The 26,795-nt window shown below is 38.1% G+C and overlaps 1 non-coding gene across 1 annotated transcript; it reads right to left on the bottom strand.

Annotated features, from left to right (window-relative positions):
• Positions 1-2,875: 2,875 nt before the first annotated feature.
• On the bottom strand, positions 2,876-2,982 carry LOC141624081 (small nucleolar RNA R71). Its single transcript, XR_012533892.1, has one exon. It is a non-coding gene; the product is annotated as a small nucleolar RNA R71 (small nucleolar RNA).
• Between the last annotated feature and the right edge of the window lie 23,813 nt (positions 2,983-26,795).

Raw genomic sequence — 26,795 nt, 5'->3', positions numbered from 1 at the left:
GAAATTGAGGACGAAAGTAGTCTAGTTTAACACCATTTGGAGGTGATTTAGTGTCATCCTCTTAGACTTAGTAATTTGTTGAACTAGTATTTGTGAAGGATTACATGCTCTTAAATTTGTTCCTCTTTAGTGCCTCCGCCACTTGATGAGGGAGTGGCTATTCTTTTTGTAGATGCATCCATTATGTGTTTTTTGTGTGCTTAATGTTTGGATGTGTCGCCATTTTGGCAAGACCCACCTTGCCTTGCAAGAAGGCATCCTACCTCATGGTTGTCTTGTTGTGAGTTGAAGGGGCGGAGTGAGACCCGCTAATTGTCTCATATCGGCTATATTATTAGGATAGGTTAGTATTGGTCCTAGTCTTTGTCACCTCTTTACTCGGGACGAGCAAAGGTTCGGTTTGGGGATATTTGATGTGACCATAATTGGCGCATATTTAGCCCCCGAATTAGTCTTGTTCCCATGCTTTTTAGTGCTTATTTGGGTCATTTCTTATCTTTAGTTCTTTGTTTTGCATATTCTTTGAGATTTTGATCCCTTGGTAGGAAAGGAGAAAGAATCTTGCATTTTCGTGGCAAAACGAGACTAAATTGATCGAATTCAATGACCAAGCATCAAGGAGAGACAAGATTAGAAGGCCTTTGTACATATTATAGTAGAAGAGCAATGTTGAGAAAGGATCCTTGAGTCCCCAAGGAAATCCCCAAGGAATTTTTGAAGAAAAGGGAAGAAAAGAAGAAGTTTTGTTGCTGACTGACAATCCGAGCGGATTGTCACCAATCCGTCCGTCCCGCAGCAGCACAATTCGAGCGGCTTTTCCACAATCCGCTCGGATTCCACCTCCACAATCCGCCCGGATTCCCCTGAATCCGCTCGGATTCCAACGCCAGAATCCGCCCGTCCCGACCCTATTCCGCCCGGATTCTAGCACAGCACGGATTGTCTTCTCCAAGCTACGAAGAAAGAAGCCCTTCTCTCAGAAAATACCGGCTCCTCCTTGCTCAACTTAAAAAGTGTAATTACTAGTTTAGCCCTTAGTTAACCCTAATGCATCCTCCCTAATTTCCACTATAAATATCCCATTAGTCTAATTAGAGGAGCATGTTCTTCTTATCAATAATTAGTGTAGTTAATATCAATCAAATCTCTCTTTAATATTGTAATCAAGTACTAATCAAGTTTTAATCCAAGTTTTAGTTCTTTAATCTCTCTCTTGTTCATCCTTTATTTTGGGTAATTGAAGATTATTTGGGTTATTGTTGGGAGATTGACAACCTCTTAATCAAGCATTCAAGTACTTCTTTTATCTTTGCTTTATTATTGGAATCATTAGTAGGTATAATCTCTTAATCCCTTTTTAATTATTGTTAATTACTTTCATTTGTTCATCATGTTTCATATTGTTGGTATGACTGACAACCTTGCTAGCATGATCAACATGATAATGAGTGAGTAGTCTCTTAGCTAGGGTTAATGGGTGATTAGGGGAAACCAACATGGGGAATGATTCATGCTTAAATTAATATGCTTTCATGTTTTATTTGCTTGCTTGTTTTGATCTCAACTCATGCACATGTTATATTTGATGAAATGCTAAGCCTATGAATACTTGCATTTACTATCATCTCCTATCTTTTCAATGAGACTTGTAAGATATAACCCAACTCGAGTCTCATTAGACCATGCATGTTGTTGAGTAGGGAAGATTAAGTCGAGTTGTAGGTGTTGTACAATCTAATCGATTCGGCTCCGGGACCCAAACTTTCCTAGGATTGTAAGATATAACCCAACTCAATCCATCACAACAATAATTGCTTGCTTATAATTTGAGAACATGTTTGTATGATCATATCCCATGATTCCCCTATGATCCCATGACACCCTAGTGCCTTTAATCAATTATTTACACCCCTTTAATTCATCTTGCTTATTTATTTTCATTGCTATTTTAGTTTAGTAACCTTCTACATCAACCCAATTTGTGACACCCCTTAGACACCACTAGTTATAATAGAAATCTCATTTCAACTCCCGTCCCTTGGGATCCGACCTTTACTTGCCTCTTTACTAATTGTAGAGTTGTTTGTGGAGCTATAAATTGTGTTTTGATTCGACCGTGACCAACGACCACATCTTAATTTGTGAACACTTAGCGGGACCGCATCAAAAATGGCGCCGTTGCCGGGGACGGTGTTTGTTTGATTTAGATTTCATTTTATTGTCATTAGTTGTGTCTTTCTTCGCCTTGAGGAAGTAAAACTCCTCAAGGTTTGTTCTAATTGTTTTCGAGTTGTTTGATATTTTGCATGTCTAGAAGGTTACAAGGTGATTTGTTACCTTTTGACCGTGAAATCGAAATAACCTTGACGAACAATAGGAGAGTTGTTAGGAGGAATTTAAGAGGTATTAGTGAAGTTGTCCAACCCACTAGTGAGTTTGTCAATCCTTTCGCAATAGAAGGAGAAGAAAACCCATTATACAATACCCCACAAAATCCACCTACAATGCCAAAATTCTCGTCACACTCTGTACCCACCGAGGAGAATCTACCAAATGGTACTCCTACACCGCAACATCTAACCGGAAATTTCATTGCCAAGTCCGCCTTCATCTAATTAGTTGAGAGGAGCCAATTCGGGGGGATGCCTAGTGAGGACCCTCATTCTCAAATGGAAACCTTTTGCGACTATTGTGATGCTATCTCTCAAACGGGCGTGACTCAAGACCAAATTAGATGGGTCTTATTTCATTTTCCTTAATCGGCACCGCGAAGCAATGGTTGAAGGGCCTTGATAAGGCCACCCTTGGAATAGATTCTTGGAAGAAGTTGGCTCTAGCTTTCTACAAAAAATTCTACCCACCGGAAAAGAAAGTCATGCTAAGAGCTCAAATTACGGGTTTTAAGCAAAGGGATGAAGAGTCTTTGTATGAAGCTTGGGAGCGGTTCAAGGGAATTTGTCGCTCATGTCCTCACCATGGACTTAGCGAATGGTTTTTGGTGCAACAATTTTGGAATGGTTTATATGAAGATTCTAGGAATATTCTCAATATGGGATCAAATGGAATGTTCACCGAAGTTGATGACAATCAAACATGGAACAAGATTGAGGAAATAGCGGTCCATAACTCACAATATAGTAGACCTCGCAAGGCTACTAGAGGAGGAAAGCATGAAGTGGACTCCATTACTCAATTGGGTGCTCAACTTAGTGCTCACATTGACACAATCAACTTGAAGTTTGAACAAGCTATGTCTAGACTTGAGGAAAACTCAAAATCATCGAAGCATCATGTTAATGCCATGACGGCATCCTCATCAATCCCAAGTGGGATATGTGAGAATTGTGGAACTTTGGGACATGACCAAGGTGAATGTAGGGGAACAAATGAACAAGTGAATGCTTTCCAAGCATACAAGAGTGGTACCCCTTATTCCAACTTTTACAATGAAAACACCAAATTCCATCCAAATCTCTCATACAAAAGCCAAAACGTTCAAAACCCTCAAACAACATACACTCCACCACCCATGAGAAACCAAAATCAAAGACCCTTTTACAATCAAAACCAAGGTTACCAAAATCAAAATCCATACAATCACCAAAATGACCAAGGCTTTGATGTCCAAAAAGCGGTCCTCCAAATGCAAAAGAATCAACAAGAATTTTTCACTCAAATGCAAAAAGATAGCCAAGCAAAGGAAACCACCATCAACAACATTCTAGCTCACACCAAGATGTTGGAAACACAATTGACTCAACTAGCATCTTCAAGCTCACAAAGACAAAAGGGGCAATTACCACCTTAAAGTAATCCCCCTAGACATGAAACGGTTAGTGCCATTCATTTGAGAAGTGGTACAAGGTATGAAGCACCGAAGAAGCAAGTTGAGGATGAAGTTGTGGAAGCTAGTGAAAAGGAAGAAATTGTGCAAAACTCCAAAGATGGAGAGTCATCAAAAGAAGAAAGTTCAAAGAAAAATGAAGACAAGGCCAAGGAGAAGTAGCCCATTGTGATTAGACTTCCTTTTCCAAGTCGTCAAGCCAAGCCCAAATTTGATGATCAGCTTGGAAAATTCATGGAAATTGTGAAGAATTTGGAAGTCTCAATTCCTTTCACGGAATTAATCAATCACGTGCCGGCCTATGCGAAATACATGAAAGATATCCTCACAAAGAAGAAGTCGATCCGAAAGCTTGAGACTATCGCCTTCACTAAGGTGAGTAGTGCAATACTTCAAGGGAGTTCACCTCCAAAATTAAAGGATCCGGGAAGCTTCTCAATACCGTGTACCATTGGCGACACAACGATCAACAAAGCCTTATGTGATCTAGGGGCTAGTGTGAGTGTCATGCCATACTCGGTGAGTAAAAGGTTGGGGATGGGAGAGCTTAAATGCACCAATATCACACTCCAAATGGCCGATAGACCGACGAAGACACCGTTAGGGATATGGGAAGATGTCCCCGTGCGAATTGGGAAGTTTTTCATCCCGGTGGACTTTGTCATTGTTGATATGGAGGAAGATTCCAACATTCCAATCATCCTAGGAAGACCTTTCCTACACACCGCCGGTGCGGTGATTGATGTGAAACATGGTGAGCTCACTCTAGAAGTGGGAGATGAAAGCAAAACTTTTAATCTTAACAAGACTATGAGAGCTCCTCGTTTGCATGAACCATGTTTCATGATTGATCATTATAGTCGAAAGGATGAAAGGAAGAAATCGGAACTCCAATGGAAGAAGAAAATTGAAGATGCTCCATTCAAAGAGCAAGTGAATTGTGACAAGGAGAGCTTGCAAAGCTCATCAAAATCAACCAAGGAAGAAGAGGATGGCCTCATTGGCCAAGAGAAGAAATTGGGAGAATTGTCTCCATCTAAGCAAGAGATTTTCAGTGATGAACTCAATGAAGTTTGTGGTCTTTGGGACGACGAATTTGAAGGGATTTTTAATCCCTACATTGGTAATGCCATCGATCAAGACCAACAACAAGGGCCACGGTCTATTGAGAACCTCTACCATGATAATGAACAAGCTTTTGATTACTTCTTCAAGGTGTTGAGCAACATCAACAACACCTTGGACATGCCCCCTTGACATCTCATCAAGAATGAGAGTTTGGTGGAGTCCTCCCTAAACCACCACTTGTAAATATTTCTAACTCCCTTACTTACATTTCAAATCTTGTATTGTATTTTTTGTCATCTTTGGATTTTTATTTCCTTTGATCAAAATAATTGACATGTTTGAGAGAAGTGAGGGAGGGACTAACGATTTCAATTGATGTGTAGTGCTTTTAGCTTAGTGTGGGGATGGCAATTGCCTAGGCTATCCATGCCTTAGTAGTGCCCCCACAATGATGAACACAAGACTTGAAGAAAGAATGGAAGAATGGTATGGGAAATGCAGTGTGCACGGATGGAACTGAATCCGTGTACACAGGGGAAGAATCCGAGCGGATTCCTGAGAATCCGCCCGTCTGGAAGAATCCGAGCGTATTGCAGAAAAGACGCCCGTCCTGAACTGAGCTGAATTTTGAAAATTTCTTGATCGTGGATCAATCCGGCGTCCTGTGAAGAATCCGCCCATCTTGAAGAATCCGCCCGTCTTGTAAGAAAGACGTCCGTCTTTGCAGCTGAGGAAAACAAGCAAAATTTTCTGGACTGAAATCCGTCCGTCTTCAAGCAAATCCGCCCGTCCCGTGTTCAGCAAATTCGAGCGGATTGTCACAAATCCGCCCGTCTTTAGGCGAGTTTTGCAAAGTCCAGAAAGAGCAGAATCCGCACGGATTGGGCAGAATCCGCACGGATTGCCCCTGCAGATTCGAAAATTTCGGTCTCTTTAAAACCCCTCCCACCTTCATTCATTCATTCATAAACACTACCCACAACATCAAAACCCTCATCCTCTCCATCACAAAAACAAAAACCCTCAACAACATTCACCAAAATCAAATCAAACCATCATTCCAACAACAAATCAATCACTCCTTCCTCAACAAAAATCAAAACCAAGCACAAAAATCTTCAACCTTTGAGTCGATTTTTGTTTTCATAAAGGCAAAGCCTTTCACCTTCAAATCGATTTGGGCATACTACAAATCGAAGATTTTTCATTCTTTTCTTGGTTAGTTCATCAATGGCAAGGACTAAGGGAGCAACAAAGGCAACAAAGGCACCAAAGGCTAAGGCACTCTCACAAAGGCAAAATGCTCTTCAAACAAAGAAAGCATTAGCTATGGTGGTAGCAACACCAAACTTGGAAGTGCAACAACAACAACAACCTTCTATGGGAGCAACAACACCTTCTACTCCGGTAATTGATCAACTTTTGCATTATCCGGAGGTAACTTTTATTTCCGATACCCATAGAAATACCTTTGTCAAGTTTCCTATGAAGTCATTACAATCCACCAAATTCATATGTGAAGATACCTTAGAAAAATTGGGTGTTCTTGAGCAAACAAAAGCCTTTTTCAAAGCCATGGGGTTGAAGAAATTGTTTGAAACAAGGGAATTGACATACCCCTCCTTTACCTTGGAATTTTTAAGTTCTTTGAAAGTCACCAAAGTTGAGAATAGGGAGAATCTCGAGTTTCGTCTAGCTAATGTTAGTAGACGCATTACCTTTAGGGAATTGGGTGAAATTTTGGGTCTTAGTGATGAACCGAGTTATTTTAAAAGTTATGGAAAGTATGACCCCGAACCTCTTTGGGAGGCAATCTCCGGAAAGAAATTTGAGGATTTTCATGCGAGTCGTGCTCTTTTGGTCCACCATCCGGGCATAAGAGTATGGCATAAGGTCGTGGGTAACACCATAATTGCTAGGAAAGATACCAACCATTTCACAAGACTTGATTTTATTCTCCTTGAATCGGCTTTGAATATCGGAAGAGTGCACACCAAGCCTTACAATTCTTTGAGGCTCTTGGTAGATAGATGGCTCAACATTGATTGTGGGAAGAAGGGCACGACCGTTATTGTCAATGGCGGCCTAGTCACACTCCTAGCTAAGCACTTTGATCCTAACTTCAATAAGGATAACAAGTACAAAGCAAAGGAGGGTGGCCATCTTGTTGATATGCATACTATGATTCACAAGTTCAAGTGGGTTGCCCATAACCCCCTTGACACTAAGTATGGATGGCTCACTAGTGAAGCTAGATCGTTCACCTTGCCTTCGAAGATTTGCCGTCTAAGCGTCCACCGGACCAATTATCTACTTCCCCTTTCCAAAGAGGCCGAGTATATCATTCAACAACAAAAGGGTGATCTTGAAATTCCCTCCTCTTCCATTGTCATACCACCTTACCCCTTTAAGTATGAAGAGTTCAAACCGGAAGGAGTTGAAGTTGGGAAAGACTATGTGACTCTTCTCATGCAAACAATGCACAAGCAAGCCTATGAAGATCGGAAAAATGCCTACTTGGCTCAATATCCACCCCTCCTACATTTAGCTAGGCAAGGACTACTTGATCCATCTTGTCCTTTGCCTAGTTGGGCAGATAGAGAAGTCTTATTTCCTGGTGCATCTAGGGTCGTTTTGGGTGACAATGAGGTTGTTGGAAATGATGAAGAAGTTGATGATAATATTGAGGAAGAAGCAAGTGAAGGAGAAAAGGATGGTGAAGATGATGAGGAAGATGAGGAAGAAAGTGAAGAAGCAAATGACAAGGAAAGTGGCAATGTGACCACTTCTCATGAGGGAAGTGATGGTGATAGCATGATGGAAGATTAGCAAGCCTTGGAGACTCCTACACTCTCATGGTTTGTCTATTTCTCTCTTTGTATTTTATTTCATTTTGATCATTGTTGGAGTAGTCCTAGCCCCATTAGAGGACTCACACCTCGGTACCATTGAGGTGTTCTCATTCTATTGTTCCCATTCTCAAAATCCAAAATGACAAATTAGTTTCATGCATAGCATAGTGTGTGCATGAACTACACCCATCCTTGGACATTAGCAATAGTGTCTCACTCGGTTTGGGGAAGTTAATGCATACACAACGGGAGGTAATCTAAATTATCCTCTCCGTCATAACAAAAACCATGCATCATGTAGTGTAGCTTAGTGTAGATTGCATTTAGTATAGAAATCATGCATCATCTTTGCATAATTTCCATCATTTTGGCCATTGAGGACAATGCCCATATTAGTGTGGGGATGACAATTCTAACATTTAACTCTTATTCAAAAATCCAAAAAAAAAAAATTGAAAAATTTCAAAAATCATTAAAATTTGAAAATTGAAAACCCAAAAACATGTTTATTTCTTGGTGTAGTCTTGTATATATTGTCTTGTATATATATCGTGTTTGTTCTATCCTTGTTCACATTGATTGACTACGCCACATCCGAGACATGAGGATATTGAAGACCGCATGGTATGATCATTCCAATCTCCTTTTTCCTCTTTATGTTAATGACTATGTGGCTTTATTTTGATTGATGCGGTATAACAATGTGAACTTAGGACTTGCATTTAGTTTATATGTCATATTAGTTGATAGAACCACTTGCATTAGGATGTTTATATTAGTTGCATCATGGCATGTAGTTGCATGTTAGAAATGTTTTGAAAAATGCCTATTTAGGAACTTTGACAAGAGCAACTAAGCCATTATAAATACTTGTTCAACTTAAGACTTTGCCTACTAGAATGGTTGTAAAACACCCTACATAGTGTCATACTAGTGTCTTTTGACCCATGACCCAAGGCCTAGTCAAGGGTTTGCATGTGAGTCACCTATCCAACCCCGTGATGCGATGTGGACTTGGTTAACTTGTCTAGGTGACCTTGTTTGACCTTGTGGTAAGGCAACCCAAAAATATTTTCTATCAATAAGCTTGAAGTGCTCATTTCAAAGAAATTTTGTCATGTGGAAGTAATGTAATGTCAAGGAAACCTCAAATGTTATGAATTGTTGAAAGTTGAGAAAGTTAAGTTGTTTTGATGGAGGCGTACCACTTCGATGTGCTTTGGTGCGGGATCCATTGAATTGGGCCCCCATACGGTTGTGAATTCGAAAATGCAGACAGAGTGACTATCACCCTGAAAAGCTATTGTCTAAAGGTTAACCGGTTGCCTAATAAGCGATTGGCGAAAGCAAAGGACACTAGCCCGGAAGGGACAAACCCCATCTTAAATTTTTGAAATGTGAAAGTGAAATGAGGACAATTTTGAATACTAGTCATATCCACCCGTTGTGAATAAAGATTTGAGCATTTCATTCCCAAAAAGCCTTTTGTCAAGCCACTTGGTCGAACTTGGGACGATCCATGACCTTTACTTTTGTAGAGAATTCGAGACTTGTCATGTCATATGCTACTAGCATCATAGGGATCATCATTCCACCACCATCCGATCGCTCTTGACGAAAGCATTTGGAAATTGAGGACGAAAGTAGTCTAGTTTAACACCATTTGGAGGTGATTTAGTGCCATCCTCTTAGACTTAGTAATTTGTTGAACTAGTATTTGTGAAGGATTACATGCTCTTAAATTTGTTCCTCTTTAGTGCCTCCGCCACTTGATGAGGGAGTGGCTATTCTTTTTGTAGATGCATCCATTATGTGTTTTTTGTGTGCTTAATGTTTGGATGTGTCGCCATTTTGGCAAGACCCACCTTGCCTTGCAAGAAGGCATCCTACCTCATGGTTGGCTTGTTGTGAGTTGAAGGGGCGGAGTGAGACCCGCTAATTGTCTCATATCGGCTATATTATTAGGATAGGTTAGTATTGGTCCTAGTCTTTGTCACCTCTTTACTCGGGACGAGCAAAGGTTCGGTTTGGGGATATTTGATGTGACCATAATTGGCGCATATTTAGCCCTTCAATTAGCCTTGTTCCCATGCTTTTTAGTGCTTATTTGGGTCATTTCTTATCTTTAGTTCTTTGTTTTGCATATTCTTTGAGATTTTGATCCCTTGGTAGGAAAGGAGTAAGAATCTTGCATTTTCGTGGTAAAACGAGACTAAATTGATCGAATTCAATGACCAAGCATCAAGGAGAGACAAGATTAGAAGGCCTTTGTACATATTATAGTAGAAGAGCAATGTTGAGAAAGGATCCTTGAGTCCCCAAGGAAATCCCCAAGGAATTTTTGAAGAAAAGGGAAGAAAAGAAGAAGTTTTGTTGCTGACTGACAATCCGAGCGGATTGTCACCAATCCGTCCGTCCCGCAGCAGCACAATCCGAGCGGCTTTTCCACAATCCGCTCGGATTCCACCTCCACAATCCGCCCGGATTCCCCTGAATCCGCTCGGATTCCAACGCCAATCCGCCCGTCCCGACCCTATTCCGCCCGATTCTAGCACAAAGACGGATTGTCTTCTCCAAGCTACGAAGAAAGAAGCCCTTCTCTCAGAAAATACCGGCTCCTCCTTGCTCAACTTAAAAAGTGTAATTACTAGTTTAGCCCTTAGTTAACCCTAATGCATCCTCCCTAATTTCCACTATAAATACCCCATTAGTCTAATTAGAGGAGCATGTTCTTCTTATCAATAATTAGTGTAGTTAATATCAATCAAATCTCTCTTTAATATTGTAATCAAGTATTAATCAAGTTTTAATCCAAGTTTTAGTTCTTTAATCTCTCTCTTGTTCATCCTTTATTTTGGGTAATTGAAGATTATTTGGGTTATTGTTGGGAGATTGAGAACCTCTCAATCAAGCATTCAAGTACTTCTTTTATCTTTGCTTTATTATTGGAATCATTAGTAGGTATAATCTCTTAATCCCTTTTTAATTATTGTTAATTACTTTCATTTGTTCATCATGTTTCATATTGTTGGTATGATTGACAACCTTGCTAGCATGATCAACATGATAATGAGTGAGTAGTCTCTTAGCTAGGGTTAATGGGTGATTAGGGGAAACCAACATGGGGAATGATTCATGCTTAAATTAATATGCTTTCATGTTTTATTTGCTTGCTTGTTTTGATCTCAACTCATGCACATGTTATATTTGATGAAATGCTAAGCCCATGAATCCTTGCATTTACTATCATCTCCTATCTTTTCAATGAGACTTGTAAGATATAACCCAACTCGAGTCTCATTAGACCATGCATGTTGTTGAGTAGGGAAGATTAAGTCGAGTTGTAGGTGTTGTACAATCTAATCGATTCGGCTCCGGGACCCAAACTTTCCTAGGATTGTAAGATATAACCCAACTCAATCCATCACAACAATAATTGCTTGCTTATAATTTGAGAACATGTTTGTATGATCATATCCCATGATTCCCCTATGATCCCATGACACCCTAGTGCCTTTAATCAATTATTTACACCCCTTTAATTCATCTTGCTTGTTTATTTTCATTGCTATTTTAGTTTAGTAACCTTCTACATCAACCCAATTTGTGACACCCCTTAGACACCACTAGTTACAATAGAAATCTCATTTCAACTCCCGTCCTTTGGGATCCGACCTTTACTTGCCTCTTTACTAATTGTAGAGTTGTTTGTGGAGCTATAAATTGTGTTTTGATTCGACCGTGACCAACGACCACATCTTAATTTGTGAACACTTAGCGGGATCGCATCAGCATCTTATTTGCTTAGTTTATTTAATCATGCATCCAATTTCGTTAATTGTTAATTTTGTTGTTGTTATAAATTCTATCATGAGTAGATAAACCCTTCGTGCTAAAATGTATGGGACTTGTAGTGTAGGCGGCGTAGAATTCGTAAACCTGATTCGGGTCTTGGTCGATCGACTGAGCCCGTTGGTCGATCGACCGCTTCACGTAAGATCAGCTTCGTTTTTATTGATTAATTTGCTTAATTCGATAAATCGAGTGCACGCGACTAGTCGAATACTTAGTAATTGACCGACCCATTAGATCGAATCATAGGGGAGGGAATTAGACTACCAATTGAAACGACTAAATTATACTGAGATCGAAAGATAGGTAAAATTTAGGCTATTAAGAATCACTTTTCAAGGCGAGAGTCAGTACTAGTGATACTTAGGGACCCGTAGCTAGATCGAAAGATGCTACCTGTTAAGAATGGACCGAGAGGACTTCTTATTTTCCCGTCTTACGTGATTATTTCAGACTTACCTAGGATACTGCCTTCGAAACTACAGTGAACCGACCATCTTAGCATCATTTTAATATTTGATTTCATCTATTTTCTTTAATTGCTCATTTATTTACTTTAGTTTAGTTTTGATTTTATTTCCTTTAGTTATAGAATCATTCAAATCAACCCCCCCAAATCACACTTTAGACTTAAATTAGACAACATTAAATTGCTTGCCTCCTTGTGGTTTGACCCTGACTACCACTATCTATAGTAGTAGTTTGGATTATAAATTTTATTTTCGATACTAAATGACGGTATCAAATTTTGGCGCCGTTGCCGGGGAGGCAATTGTTTAATTTTTAGTTGTTTTTATTTTAGTCTTTTTCATAGTTTAAGGGACAACTGTTCCTTAAACTGTTCTCATATTCTACTTGTAGTTTCCTCTTATGCGCAGGTCACAGGGTGGTGAATTACTACCGTTAGATCCTGAGATCGAGAAGACTTTGTGTGAGTTGAGACGATCATCTAGAGTATTTCCGACAGAGGAAGAGCTGAGTACTCTGTCCAGTTATTACAAGAACGAGTTATTTGAGGAGGATCCACCTTCATCTCCTATTTCTACTTCTTCAGCTGAGACCGTTATATCTCCAGATATGGCTGAAGAAGCAAGTATAACCAGTCACTCCGAGCCAAAAGCTAAGAATCTCTATAAGGGATTCGCGTTGCCAGCCGGGACAAATAGAAAATTCGAAGTGAAACCGTCCTACATTAACTTGGTTGAAAGAAACCAATTTGGGAGAGCTGCGAATGAAGATCCAGCTAAACATATAGAGATATTCATTGACTACTGTTGTTCCATACCCCCACCAGCGGGTGTGACCCAGGACCAGATAAAAGAGACGATGTTTATATTCTCGCTCTGTGATGCTGCTAGGGAGTGGTACCGAGATCTGGATCGAGCTGCTAATGGGATTACTGATTGGAATTTGCTGGCCCTAGCATTTTATAAAAAATATTTCTCTTCATCGAAGACCAATGCGATTAGAGCTAAGATCACAAGCTTTAGACAGGGTTCTGATGAGGATTTTCATGAGGCATGGGTCCGTTTCAAGAGACTGGTGCGATCTATTCCGCACCATGGGTTCGAGCAATGGTTCCTGTGTAATCAATTCTATAATGGGCTTTATGATGATCGAGAGGGCTATCCTGGATGTCATAGCCAATGGCGATTCCAGGAGAATAGTGGAGAGACTAAGGGGTGGAAGATTATTGAAGATATGGCCACCCATAAAGGTGAGCATGGGAATTCTAGAGGGAATCAGAGAAGAGAAGCTAAATCTCCTACTACCGCTGCAATAGAGGCCGTTACTGCGAGATTCGACAAGTTAGATTTTGGGGGATCCCAAAAAGGTGGGATATATAAAGTTAATGCAGTTTCAGACGGTCCCTTTACATGCAAAAGATGTGGAGGAGAGGGACATGTTTCAGAGTTTTGTACTAGTTCGAATGAAACATGTGCTGCCTTTCAACATTTTAGGCAGACTGGTGCTTATCCCGATCCCTCTAATGTCCACCCCAATTTGAGGTGGACTAACCGTAATGTTCTTAATCCGGGTCCACCACAAAGCAAGCAGAAGAAAAAAAACTATGTGCCCCCTCATAAGCATCAGCAGCAGTATCAAAAGCCTCCCTATGTGCCTCAGCAGTAGCAATTTCAAAGTTCTGATATTTCCGAATTGAAAAACATAGTTCAGAATTTGTCGGGTTTGATGCAAATGGAGTCTCTAGCTACAAAGACTTCTACAAAAATGTTGGAGAGTCAAATTTCCCAATTGGCAAGCAAAAGTGCAACTAGAGCTCCGGGGCAATTACCGTCGCAACCGGATCAAAAAGAAACTCTAAATGCGATGACTTTGAGCAGTGGGTCTATCCTTGATGGGCCCACTATGGTCGAAGATGTTACTGAAAACGATGAGGCGGAATCGAGAACGGAAAAGGCTGGGATGAACAGTAGCAAAAAAAAGACGCTCAGCAGGTGCATCAGTCGATCGACTGACACACCTAGTCGATCGACCGCATCTAGTGAACAGTGGCGAGTCTGTAACAAAACAGAAACTTTGAGCAACAGTACAGTTGGTCGATCGACTGACCTACATGGTCGATCGACTGAAGATACGTCTGATCGTGAACTTTTTCGTCCTCCAATGCCAGATAACTTGAGAGACTACTTATTTCGGGTTACGACGACTCCGAAATTATTGAGGCAAGATCCAAATGCTGATGGGTCAGTTCCGGTTCCAAAGTAGGACTCTACGACGGTTAATGGTTCATTCCTGAGACGGTCTGAAGAAGGTTCGAGCTACAACAGGGACAAAGTAGTGGATTTTCAGCCTAAGTCCACTGATGCCGGTATGAGAGACCTAGAGGAGAGGGCTAAGTTTCTTCTTACAACCCCTTATCCAGAGAGATTGGTGCCGATAAAGGAACAGGTATCGTTTAAAAAGTTTGAAGATGGTATTCGTAGTTTAAATGTGCAAGTTCCTTTCCTAGAATTAGTTAATGAAGTGCCTGCCTATATGAAATTTACGAAGCAGTTGTTGTCTAAAAAGAAGTCACTTGATACTGTGCAATCTGTCGCACTAACTGAGGAGTCATCTTCCTATTTGACTCATACTGCACCTCATAAGCTAGAAGACCCAGATAGTTTTTCAGTCCCATGTAATATTGGCACCTTTTCTATTGAGAAGGCATTGTGTGACCTATGGGCCAGTATTAGTGTTATGCCTTTGAGTCTTGCTAAGAAATTGAGATTGACTAGGTTTGTAATTACAAACATGACAGTGCAGATGGCTGATCGTTCTACGGTCCGACCTATAGGAGTCTTAGAGGACATTCCTGTGCAAATAGGAAAGTTATTTTTCCCAATTGACTTTATTGTGCTAGATATACCCGAGGATGCTCACATTCCTATCATTTTGGGTAGACCATTTCTGCACACTGCTGGTGCAGTTATAGATGTTGGCTCAGGGACATTGACCTTTAAGGTAGGAAAATAGTCCATCGTTTTTGCCCAGAACTATAAGAAGAAGGATGCTATGTACATAGTAACTTGCAATGTAGTTAAATCTTATGTTGTGTTGCCTGATATGCCTGCCCCTATGCCTATTTTTGCTATAACACCTCCGCCCCAGATTGGGAGCATATTGGAGGAAGATCCTTCTGTTTTGAATGTTGCAGGAGCTGGGTTGGGGAATTTAGAGCTACATGTTGCTCCAGCTGTGAGAAAGTCCATTGTGCAGAGAGGCGGTCTAGGGTGTCTGAGCTATGCAACTGATGAGGAGCCGGATGAGGAGCCAGTCAAAGTGACGGAGTCCGATTTGGATTTTGACGAGCCAGACGAGGTCAGTGATTGGGAAAATGTTAGAGATGTTAATCCGTTGAGTTCTGCGGATATTGGAGTTGTTAGGAGTGCAGCTGAGAGGATGAGCACTGTAGAGGCTACTTCTTGTAGCCAGATGCCGAGCAAGTGGGCCATTCCGTGGCCATTCTTGATCAACTATTAGTTGATCAAATCCTTTTAAAACAATTTTTTTTGTTAGACTATTTATTGTTTTGGTGTGCGCAAAACTTCGCTTTATTTGGTTTTCTTAGGATTTTTTTAGACTATAGACTGTTATTTTTGGGTTTGCGCAATTTTGGACGCTGTATTTATGTGCAATTGCACGTTATTAGACCTACTTAACTCAATTCATTGAGTTAATTCGAAGAAAAGAGGCAGAATCGTCAGGTATGTCAGTCGATCGACTGGACCCCCTGGTCGATCGACTGATGCGGAGGACTCCAGAGGCACTGTTCCCAGGTGCTCTAGTCGATCGACTGATACTTTTGGTCGATCGACCACTTCCCGTGCTGATTCCCTTTTCTTCTACTCTTATTCTTTTGCACATATTTCTCGTTCCTTAGTTGTTTTCTCAGAATTATGCGCGGTACTTTTGTGTTTTCAGGTACCTTATGGTAGCACTGCTGGCTACTGAAACCTCCTAGCTCACGCTGGTTTGGGGAGGTTTCCTTTTGCTGCGCTTAAAGTCTTGTGAGTTCCCCATGACTCCTTCATGTCTTTTTAGTTAATATTATCGCAAACTCCCATTTCCCTTGATTATTTTCTCATATGATTTTGCACAATGAGGGCATTGTGTGATTTGGTTTGGGGAAGGGTTTTGCGTTGCATTCATTCTGTTTTGCATTCACGTTTACATTTTTGTCTTGCATTGTTGTTTATTTTCCTCTTATATAAAGAAAATCCCAAAAAATTGAAAATTTTCAAAAAAATTCAAAAAAAATTGCACGTTTATTTTAGCATGTAGGTCGAGTCGGAACGGTAGTAGTTCAATGATGACATTGCATTTTTATCTGTTTACGCCTAAGCCGTGCTCATTAACATGTTATTAGGAGAGTATTATTGCATATCTACGAGTTTTCGTTAATTTATTCGCTGAATCTTGAGACTTGACTTAGATTTTTGGCAAACTACATTATATTCTGAGTTTTAGAGCCTTATAACTGGTGTCATCCATGACCAGTTTATTTAGGATGTGAGTAGTACTTCTTATGAGACATGTTATATCAATATGCGTAAATATGAACTTAATCTGCTTAATACTTGTATGCATTCGGTTTGTGGTATGTTGACACATGTGGAAGAGGCCACCCCTTTATTCATTTTTTCCATAAGCCTCACACTGCCAGAAATAGCCTTTTTGTCCTATTAACTACATCTTATATTTAGCCTGCCCTTGTCAAGCTAGTAGTTTTAGTTTTTGGGATTGTTACTTCATTTTTGATTGCATATGCTCTTATTGAGATGATATTGGAAAGATGAGAAAGGAAAAGATGAGAAAGGGAAAAAAAAAAAGAGAAAGAGAAAGTGGAAAAAAAAAACACATGATTGAATCTTCATTAGTTGGTGATTTTATATTCCCATGTTACGATTAATATCATTTGGGGAATTAAGTTTGTATGGAGAATGTGATATTTGTGCTTACTATTAGCACCGCTTTATCGTTTAATCTTGAGCAAGAAGTTGGAATGATTTATTAATTTTGTTCCCTTAGTTACTAGCTTAGCTTATAACTCTGTTTTTACCAAATTCGTCTTAGCCCCTTCTTACCCATAGCCTCACATATCCCAATTGTATCCTCGGCATGTGTCAATGGTCTTTAATGGTTGGAATACATATGTACGGTTGTAGAGATTATTTTCATATTAGACTGCAGACATGTTTTTATAGGTCGTAGTTAGGTGAGAGTCTTTACAAAAAAATTACTTCTTTCTATCTTTACATATATTCACCTGTATTTATTGAGTGATTTGAGCGACCCGTGAGAGTCCAATATGATAAGTATCTATAGTTTAAAGTTCAGCAATTTTTAACGACTACATAACTCGTTTGCATGATTCATATTACTAATTGATTGTTGATTTTTAGCATTAAACTGGTTTAGGCTTTGCAGTTTGCATTTAACTCTTAGAATGAACGCGTTCCATTAGGTTTTAAGATCGAGTCTAGTTCTTGCTTGGGGACAAGCAAGGGTTTGGTTTTGGGAAGTTTGATGTGTGTCCTAAATATGAAGTTTTACACCCTATTTTACACGCATTTCAGAGCTCAATTATGTAGTTTATGCTACTATTTTCCCTATTTCCGTCTACTTTCGTGTTTTTGTGTAATATTGCAGAAATGGGAAGAATGCAGGGGAAAATGAGCTGAATCCGTCCCCGAGTACTACGCATAGGACCTGACGTGAAGTAAAGACTCGGGAAGCGAACTTGCTGCGCATATCGATGCCTGAAAGACAAATTTACGAGGCTTTTGGAGCAAAGTACCTGTTGAAGCAGTCGATCGACTGATGCCCTTAGTCGATCGACCAGAACACGATTCCTTAATCAAATCAGAAGCTATTGTACAGCGAAGCTTGGTCGATCGACTGGTACTAGTGGTCGATCGACCACACAGCGACTCTGAAGCAAATTAAAGACGAGAGTTAGAAGCCCAATTGTAATTAGGTTTTTAGGAATAAGAGTCACGCTATACTCCTATATAACGTGAACCTACGTTTCAAAACAGGCATGGAATTTTTAAGATTCAATATCGAGTTTTAAGCATCAGGTTTCATAGATTAGAATTTAGTTAACGAACATTCAACACATTAAACTTTATTTTCGTCAATAAAGTTCGTGCTTTCGGATTCTTCTTCCCGCTTTCATTCGGTAATTCTGATTCCTTGATTTCAGTTTACTTTTATTCATTCATAGATTAGGGTTGCATAGAGCAGTTTCCCAAGGCCTTATTTCGTTTATGCATCTTATTTTCTGTGTTTATTTAATCATGCATCCAATTTCGTTAATTGTTAATTTCGTTGTTGTTATAAATTCTATCATGAGTAGCTAAACTCTTCGTGCTAAGATGTAGGGGACCTGTAGTGTAGGTGGCATAGAATTCGTAAACCTGATTCGGGTCTTGGTCGATCGACTGAGCCCGTTGGTCGATCGACCGCTTCACGTAAGATCAGCTCCGTTTTTATTGATTAATTTGCTTAATTCGATAAATCGAGTGCACGCGACTAGTCGAATACTTAGTAATTGACCGACCCATTAGATCGAATCATAGGGGAGGGAATTAGACTACCAATTGAAACGACTAAATTATACTGAGATCGAAAGATAGGTAAAATTTAGGCTTTTAAGAATCACTTTTCAGGGCGAGAGTCAGTACTAGTGATACTTAGGGACACGTAGCTAGATCGAAAGATGCTAACTGTTAAGAATGGACCGAGAGGACTTCTTATTTTCCCGTCTTACGTGATTATTTCAAACTTACCTAGGATACTACCGTCGAAACTACAGTGAACAGACCATCTTAGCATCCTTTTAATATTTGATTTCATCTATTTTCTTTAATTGCTCATTTATTTTCTTTAGTATAGTTTTGATTTTATTGCCTTTAGTTATAGAATCATTCAAATCAACCCCCCCCCCTCCCAAAAAAAAAAAAAAAAAAAAAAAAAAATACTTTTACTTTAGACTTAAATTAGACAACTTTTAATTGCTTGCCTCCTTGTGGTTGGACCCTTACTGCCACTATCTATAGTAGTAGTTTGGATTATAAATTTTATTTTTGATACTAAACGACGGTATCAGTCACTGCCTCGTCGATTTCAAAACATTGTTGTCCTACACAAGGTGTAAACTCCGCTGCCAAATGCTTACAATACTCAGTTTTCGCTTCCTTACGACTATCTGAGTACAACCATACATCCATGAGATGATTAATGAATATATAACTCCAAGAATATAATGTATAACTCTAAGCATATAATGAATAACTCTAAGCATATAATGTATAACTCGAGGCACAGAATGTATAACTCTAGGCATATAATGTATAACTCTAGGCATATAATGTATAACTCTAAGCATAGAATGTATAACGCTAGGCATATACTATATAACTCTAAGCAGAGAATGTGTAACTCTAGGCATATATTGTATAACTCCAAGAATATAATGTACAACTTCTTGGACAAGAGAATTGGTAACGCACACTTGTGTCGGACAAGTGGGAGATTGTTGGAGTAGTGTCCTCCACAATAAGTGCGTTTACATAATAAATCTCGTAAAAGGAATATCAGAGATTTATTTATTTATTTGTCAGCTGGTCATCGTTAACCGCTAATGATTGGCTGACTAGAGTTTGACATTACTGTCGTGTGACGGCGGTGATCAGTTGATCCCTTTAGCTCACACCTATAGGATGATGCCCAAATGGAAAAACTAATTATTTGTATGAGATACAAATTAATTAAATCCTTGTATTAATTGACTTTTAACAAGTCATGTGAATATATTATTTGATGACGAGTTACGAACTCGGGCCAAGAGGATTTATTATTTAATTATTTGATAATTAATTAATAAATTTATTAATTAATAGTTAATTAATACGAGTTGTGTATATAAGTTTTGAGGTAAAGGTTATTAGCTATTTAATTTACAATAGGTCGTAAAATTAGCTAAATGGGGTAGTATTGACACATTGTATGTTGAAAAAATGGTCTCATGATTAATTAATAGTTATGTAATCATTAGTGGTTAATTTGTATTATTTAACCGTTAAATAATTAAATTAATATTTAATTATGTAAGATAATTAAATTAATATTTAATTATGTAAGATAATTAAATATAAGACTTATAAGCATTTGTGAGACAAATGTCGAAAATCGAAATGGACTAAATAAGGTCCATTTGACCGAATTATAAGAGGTCTTAAGAGACCATTTTTTGTCAACATTTGGTGGGTTAATCACATGGGATGTTCCTATCAATTGTTTACATTTGATATCACTATAAATACCCCCTCATTACACACTTTAATGGGATGAAAAATTGAAGAAAAAAACCACCCTTGAACCTCTTTTGGCCGGTTTTTTTGAAGAAAAAAAACATCCATTTTTTCTTCATCTTCCTCCTGAAAACTTGATTAATAGTTGATCATAAAATAAAATATAATTCACATATAATAATATACATGATATAATATTATTAGTGTAATTATATTACATAATACAAGATTACTACTAAAAAGTACCTAGTTAGTATTTTAGTAGTCATTTGGGATAATTTTGGGTGCCACCAAAGAAGATTACCTATATTGAAAATTGGTGTTCTTGGAGGATCATCCATAGTTTCATAGCTCAAGAACTACAAAGGTAGGAGACCTTTGTAGTGCCCATATTTTGCCTTATACCAATGTAAGGAACTTATGTCTTAAGATAGTTAAAAACCATTCTCTTGTATTTTCTTTTGCACGCATGTAGATTTAGACTAAAAAAAGTTAATTTGTAATTTTAATATAATAGGATGAGTATTAACATGGTCTAAACAACTATAAAGTGGTATCAGAGCATTGTTAAATACATGCATGTTGTCTTAAGACGATTTTAGTAATTTATGAGATAAATTGATAAAATTGATATTATGTTACTAAAATTAGTTTTATCACATAATATGGTCTTGCATGTAAATAATCTGGTTTTACGATGATATGGGACGAAAATTTGATTTTTGTTAAATTTTTCCACTTTTTATAACTTAAAATGGCATAAAATTGAGTAAAAATGCATTAAAATTAATTAAGAGTTAATTAAATTTGGTTGCATGTTAATTTTATGCATATTTATTTATAAATAACCACATGCATGTTATATTTATTAGGAAAATAGAAACTTTAAATTAATGTGATTAATTTAGGTAGTTTATTGAATTTTTATTCGATAAAAATTGGTAAATAATGGTTAGTTTTCAAATAAATATTGATTTTATTTTAGGGCTCTAAATTTTTAAATTTTTAGTTCCTAGAAATTGTTCCAAAATGTACAAAATTTTATTTTGAGTCATTTTAATTTTTATGGTTTGATTTAGATCTAAATCGTAAAAATTGTCGCATTACCGATTAAATTGTGAAATCGTTTTAAATAAATTTTAAAAAACAAAAAATTTCACTTGCATGGAATTTTTGGTGTAATACCAGAATGTTCATGACTTTGAAATTTATTTTTCCATAAATTTTTAAATTAAATGGAATTTGTGTATGATAATTATGAATTATTATATCATTTTTGTCATAATTGTGTTTTAATTCTCATATAAATTCAAGATAATTGCTGAGAATAATTATTTTGATATTAGAACAGATTAGTATGATGATTAAGTTTTAAAATTGTTTATGAATTTTTATTGGTAAAAATTTCGTCAAAGCAAGCTCAAATGATCGTTGTTGGTAAGTTAGACGATTTGGCATGTCATTTTCCATAATGCACTTTATTATTCATTTGGATGAATTTTTTTTTTAGCATTATAATTATGTAATTTTTTCTAATATGGCCAAAGGTAGAAGTTGGTATTTCCCGTAATGTAAGGGAATATCGACTTATTTTGTAATTAATTGCGATTCCGTATCGCCTAATTTGTAATTAATTAATAGTTTTTATTTTAATTTTATTACAAATTGTATAATAGGATATTGTTATGTAATTTAATTATTAGTAATTAGATGAAGCATCTAAAGACGGAGTTTTCATGAAGACGGTGTTTTCGGAAAGGCGTTCCGAAATCCCAAAGAAGGAGGCCAATTTATGAAGACTCAAGGGACCAAGGAGTTGGTTTCCGAAGTGTAATAATTTTTGTTAATTAGATTAACTAGGTAGCCATATTAAGACTTGTTTGTTTTAATTATTATATGCATTCGTGCCAAATCGTTACTACATGTTTTATTTTTGTTGTTATCGATTTAATCGTCTAGCATTCACTAATTTTGTTCACTTAAAGGTGATAGACAATTAAATTGATAAGATCTCTCACATTTGTTTAAATTTGAGATTAAGCCTTACCAAATAATGGCACCTATGAATCCCTTCTTCATTAGGGGTAGGTTCGGATCACCGAGGTACACTCTTTTTACGTTGGGTAAGTAGGGTAATAAAAGTTATTACACGTGAAAATTGGTTGGACTCAACGGGATAAATATGGGTTGAATCGGTCCACCGTGCCCATATTTATTTCTGGGGCTAAAAGATAGATTTTAAGAAAATCCGTCAACCAAGAGTTCTAGTAGTAGAATCAGTCAAAATGTTGACTTACCAAATTTATATAAATATGGGTTGAATCGGCCCACCGTGCCCGTGTTTATATAAAATTGGATCTTGTAATCATTTATATAATTCAGTGGGAGATCATTATATAAATGGGAACTTGTTAAATAGTTTCACAAGTTAAATATTTCTAGCGATAAATGTTAATCTTTCCTTTATTTCCTTTGTAGTAATCACGATGACTTCTACTAGTGAAACCGTCACCATAACTAAAGATTCATGGCTACGTTCTTTTATGGACAAATATGTATTAAAAGCCGACGATAGTAATTTTAAAGATTGGGAGGAACAACTTCGATTAGCTGTCGCAGGTGATGGCAAATTACGCTACCTTGTCGATCCCTCTCCCCCTTCGCCTAGCACTAGGGCCACTGCCGATGTAAGGGAGGCTTTTTCAAATTATCAAAAGGAATCCGCTGCAATTAAATTTGTTTTTATTTTTTCAATGGATCCTGCTTTACAAAGGCAATGTGTCAAGTTTCGCGATGCACATGAAGTATTCTCGAGGCTTTCTACTATGTTTTCTCAAGCCCCGAGGATAATCCAGTATGACACCGCAGTTTGTTTCTTTGAGGCAAACCTCAAAGATGGTCAACCTGTAAGTTCACACGTACTTAAAATGATTGAGTACGTGGAAACTTTAGAGGGGTTGGGATGTAAAATCCCCGACGAACTTGTAGTGGACCGAGTGCTCCACTCTCTCTCGCACGTCAAGGGATTTACCCAATTTAGGGTAAATTACAATATGAAGAACATGAAAAAGAGTTTACATGAGCTCCATTCTCTGCTTGTTCAAGCAGAGAAGGACATGGGATTGAGTGGGAGCACAAGGAAAGATGTGCTTGCGATTAACTTGAAGGGGAAGAAGCAGTTTAAGAGGAACGCAGGTAAGAAGCCCGTTCAGGTAGAGGGCAAAGGTAAAGCCATTATGAATTGCTCTACCAAGCCTAAACCTTTAAAGGGTAATCTTCTTAAAGACACTTGTAATTATTGTAATAACAAGGGACATTGGAGACGTAATTGTACAAAGTACCTGGATGACATAAAAGCTGGCATTATGAAGCCGACATGTAATTTCTCAACTGAATCTTTTATGATAGACATAAATTATGCTTTAAATACAACTTGGGTATTAGATACCGGTTGTGGTTCTCACTTGTGTAATCATTTGCAGGGCCTAAAAAGCATAAGAAAGCTAAACAAGGGTGATGTCGATCTCCGAATGGGAAACGGGTCTAAAGTAGTCATCGTCTCGGAGGAACTTATGCACTTAGTTTAGCTTCGAATGCGATTGCATCTTAATAATTGTTATTTTGTACCAACGCTATCTAGAAATATAATATCCGTATCCGTGTTAGACACTGAAGGGTTTTCTTTTGTAATTAAAGACAAGTGTTGTACTTTTTCCCTTAATGGGATTGTATATAGCCAAGCTATTTCGATCAATGGAATTTTTATTCTAGATATCTGCAACGATGTTTATCATTTAGATAATAAAAGACTCAAAACAGGTGATCCCGATCAATCTTATTTATGGACTTGTCGATTAGGACATATCAACGAGAAGCGCATTAAAAGACTAGTGTCAACTGGTGTAATTAAAGCTTTTGATTTCGAATCATTTGGTTCATGCGAATCTTGTCTTGTTGGCAAGATGACTCGTTCACCTTTTCTAGGAAAAGGATCTCGAGCTAGTGAGTTATTGGGTTTAATACATACCGATGTAGGTGGTCCAATGACAGTCACTACTATAGGTAATTATGACTATTTCATTACTTTTACCAATGACATGAGTAGATATGGGTATATCTACTTAATGAGGTATAAAAGTGAAGCTTTTGATAAGTTCAAAGAGTTTCAGAATGAAGTAGAAAACCAATTAAATAAGAAGGTTAAAGCATTACGATCAGATCGTGGTGGGAATATTTAAGCAATGACTTTAAAGATCACCTTATAAATCTGCGGTATTGTATCTCGATTAACTCCTCCTGCACACCACAATTAAATGGTGTGGCTGAAAGGAGGAATCGAACTTTATTAGATATGGTTCGATCGATGATGAGTCAAACAGAGTTACCTAAGTCATTCTGGGGTTTTGCCATTTTATTTTCTATACAATCACATAATAAAAGTCCCACTAAAGCAACTGACAAAACTCCATATGAGATATGGAAAGGGAATGTCCCAAATCTGCGATACATGAAAGTATGGGGTTGTGATGCTTATGTCAAGAGCAAGTCTGAAGATAAGCTTGCACCTCGTTCTGAAAAATGTATTTTTGTAGGCTACCCTAAGGAAACTTGTGGATATTACTTCTACAATAGTAACGAGAATAAAGTGTTTGTTGCTCGTGAAGCTGTCTTTCTAGAAAAGGAGTTCATTTCTAGAAGTCAGAGTGGGAGAAAATTTGAACTTGATGAATTTCAAGAGCCACAAACTGATGTGACAGTGCAGGAAGATGTTCCTTCTACATCAGAATCGGTTATTGTTCCTGTTGAACCTAGAAGGTCAGAAAGGGTTAGTCGCCAGCCTAATAGATACCTTGGTATTATCGAGGAAGATGGTGACTATGAGGTTTTACTTTTAGAAAGTGACGAACCCAAGACCTATAAAGCAGATATTATGAGTTCTGACTCTAAGCTATGGCTCGAGGCCATGCAATCCGAAATGGATTCCATGTACGATAATCAGGTATGGGACCTGGTTGACTTATCTAAATATGTTCGACCTCTTCAGTGTAAGTGGATATTCAAGATTAAAATCGGCATGGATGGATATAAGGATGTCTACAAAGCTAGATTGGTTGCAAAAGGTTTCACCCAGGTTCATGGTTTACACTATGATGAAACTTTTGCACCAGTTGCTATGCTTAGATCTGTTTGGATAATGCTAGCGATTGCTGCATTTCATGATTATGAGATATGGCAAATGGATGTCAAAACCGCTTTCCTGAACGGGTTTCTGGAAGAGGAAGTGTTCATGACACAACCTGAGGATTTTGTGGATCCTAAAAATCCAAAGAAAGTATGCAAACTTAAGACATCCATTTATGGTTTTAAGCAAGCGTCAAGGAGTTGGAATCATCATTTTGATCATGTTATTAAATAGAATGGTTTTTCTCGAATTGTTGAGGAACCATGTGTATACATGAAGTTTAGTGGGAGTAAAGTTGTTTTCTTACTTCTTTATGTGGACGATATATTACTCATTGGGAATGATGTTGATATGCTTGCTTCTGTTAAGAAGTGGTTGGGAAATCACTTCCAAATGAATGATTTGAGAGAAGCTCAGCGCATCTTGGGTATCCGGATCTATAGGGATAGATCCAAAAGGATATTAGCATTGAGTCAAGAAGCCTATATCGATAAGATTCTTGACCGATTCAATATGAAAAACTCCAAGAGAGGTTTTCTACCTATGGGGAGTGGGATCACTTTGAGTAAGTCACAGTGTCCTAATGAGCCTAAAGATATTGAACGCATGAAATCGATTCCCTATGCTTCCGCTGTTAGATCGATCATGTATGTTATGATGTGTTCTCGTCCTGACGTCTCGTATGCTTTGAGTATGACGAGTCGTTTTCAGAATGCTCCAGGTGAGAGTCACTGGATAGACGTCAAGAATATTCTAAAGTACTTGAGAAGGACTAAAGATTCATTCTTAGTGATTGGAGGAGAATCTGAATTACGTATAAGAGGTTATACGGATGCCAGTTTCCAAACCGATAAGGATGATTTGAAATCCCGGGCTGGTTTTGTCTTTTTGTTGAACGGAGGAGCGGTTTGCTGGAGAAGTTTCAAGGAGTCTATAACTGCTGATTCTACAACGGAAGCGGAGTACATTGCAGCCTCTGAAGCTGCAAAGGAAGCTGTTTGGATTAGGCAATTTTTAGAGGGACTGAAGGTAGTTCCAACCGTCGAGGATCCTATCACTTTGTATTGTGATAACAGTGGGGCAATTTTTCAAGCAAAAGAGCCCAAGTCTAGTAACAAATCTAGACATGTACTTAGGAAATTTCATGTTATTAGAGATTTAATCGAAAGGAAAGA

Source organism: Silene latifolia, chromosome X (genome assembly GCF_048544455.1).
Source record: "Silene latifolia isolate original U9 population chromosome X, ASM4854445v1, whole genome shotgun sequence".
Lineage (NCBI taxonomy): Eukaryota > Viridiplantae > Streptophyta > Magnoliopsida > Caryophyllales > Caryophyllaceae > Silene > Silene latifolia.
The sequence above is the reverse complement of the archived record's forward strand: the minus strand, read 5'-3'. Positions and strand labels throughout refer to the sequence as shown.